Here is a 2307-nt window from a genome sequence, read left to right as displayed (position 1 = left end):
CGTATATGTGTGTGCAAGTTCCGCGCGTACGAACGTTTAAATAGGCACTCACGCCCCTGCACGTGCAACTCAGCTGCTCCGCGCCCAGCGGACCCCGCGGAGAGTTCTGTGTGCTCCTCTCCTCCCCACCCCACCCGGCTGCCGCTACGCGTGCCGTATCGGGATGGTCCTGATTTATCGTGCAAATTCTCCAACACATTCGCGTCTTGCGGCACGGCTGCCCCGGGAAAGAGGGCGGTGGGCGATTACAGGGGGGAATCAGGTGTGCGCCGCGGGGGGAGGGGGGGCAGAGCCACCGGCGAGATGGATAGCCGGTCACATCTCCTTCAAACCCGCCTCCCGGTCCCACCAGCTGCCATGGTCCACGAAGGACGACGTATCTGGAAAAGTTGTCAGCGAGTGATTCTGAATTTTCTGATACTCCTCACCTGAGGCAGGCAGGGCATTTGCTTATGGGGGGTCGTCCAAGAAAGTACGTCGGTTTTTCTCAGATTCATTAGACAAGTCAAGACGGGGGAGCTCGGCGCCTGCGAGACTCGGGGTAGGCCGCCCCGCAGTACACGCATATGTCGCAGACAAGACGTTGCCTACCCATCAGGCGCTACGAGAGCTTGCATAAGCTGAACTTGACAGATCCGTAGCGGAGAATGACGGACGTACTTTCTGGATGATCCCTATGCTTACAGCCAGATTCCAACCCATATCTCGTCAGGCGGGTCGCTAAGTAGCGGGCACAGTACAGCCCCCACACTGATGCGACTTAAAGAGTGTTTTTACTACACTTGAAATAACAGAATGCTTACCTGCTCAAACAAGCCGAGGGTCCCAATTTTCGCCACGTCGTTTCTTCAACTTGCTAGACATCACGCCCCTATTTCAGTGTACACTAAACAAACACGTTGATTTCCTGTGTAAATTTTTTGCGCTCCAAGAAACTGGCGTGACGGCCGGCCGGCAGGCGCACCGCACCCGCAGCACACCGGCCAGTCTACCCGCTGTCGCGCTGTGCATCTCAGGGGGCCAGGGGTCCAAGTTCAGGGGACGACGCAAGCGGTGCGACACAGGGTGCTCCGGGCGGGGCAGGGCGGGGCACGAGATGAGGTAATGCGGGCCTAGGGGCCGGAGGCGGAGGGGCACAACGGCTGCCAGGGGGACTAACTGGACTGCGGGTGCACGGCCGGCGTGCTGGGGCGCGGCGGGGCGTGGCGCGGCGGGGGCGCGCGCCATGTGGCGCTGAGTGTGCCTACAGATGTGGCAGGGCTGCACCGTGCGCCGCCTGGACACCATGGCCGTTCCCGTCCGACTCCGTGCGAGGGTGTGGCGGGGCGGGGCGGGGGCAGTGCCGGCCACCATCTTGTGCCCTAAAATTCTGCAAATCACGGAGAGCAAAAGGCAGCACGGTGACCGGGCGCGGGGGCCAGACTGCTTCACGACTCTTTGCTTCGCAATTAGTGGAAAGCGATAAAAATGTGGCAAGTAAAAGGCCTACGCGTGCGAGATAAAGTGAAAAGATTGTAATAAAAGTGCATTGCCGTTTTTGTAGTGTACGCAAATGGGGTGGAGGCTGGAGGACTGTAGCAGAGCGTTAGGTGGAGGCGGGGGGGGGGGTCTTTTTTCTCTGTTGCTTACGTCGTCTGTAACCCTCTCGGATATTAATAAAGTTTTGACTGTTAATTCCGCCCCCTCTGGCGTGGTGCACACCGCGCGGCCGCGGCCGACAGCGCGCCCCTCGGGACCGCTGCCGCCACCGGCGGAGAGGCTCGGGGGCAGCTGTCGGCCGCGCACCCCCTCGCTCTGGGGGTGTTCAACTGGCGCGCACCTAGCTCCACAATGTATCGAGTAACATTGTGTGCGTTTGACTGGGAATTGTGACGTGCCTGTTTGTAGCTACGCGCAGTTGTAGCTACAACCGGCACGGCCCTTGGCAGCTTCATCAGAACCGACTGGAGAAATAAGTCTGTTCGGGGTCGTAAATGATCACGCCCCTCCCCCCCACCGGGACAGCGTCGTGTTTACCTCGGGCTCGGGACACTGGAGAAAAATATTATTCCAGGAGGTGGAGGTGCGAATGATGTTCCCAGCAGCGCCTCCGCTGGCGCCCGGCGGGTAGACCGCGCACCGCGCACCGGCCCGGCGGGACTGCCTATGCGGCCGGCCGCAGGGGCCCCCCGCCGCGTCCCGCGCGCTTGGCTGGCCTCTCTCCTCAGCTGTTCTGGAAGACAAGGAGCTGTGGGAAGTGAGGGGGGGGGGGCGGAGCGGTGTGAGGATGCTGTGCTGTCGGGGCTGAGATGGTTATCGTCTATCCGG

The sequence above is a fragment of the Frankliniella occidentalis genome, unplaced genomic scaffold (assembly GCF_000697945.3).
Source record: "Frankliniella occidentalis isolate FOCC.00 unplaced genomic scaffold, Focc_3.1 Scaffold153, whole genome shotgun sequence".
NCBI classification, from domain to species: domain Eukaryota; kingdom Metazoa; phylum Arthropoda; class Insecta; order Thysanoptera; family Thripidae; genus Frankliniella; species Frankliniella occidentalis.
The sequence above is the reverse complement of the archived record's forward strand: the minus strand, read 5'-3'. Positions refer to the sequence as shown.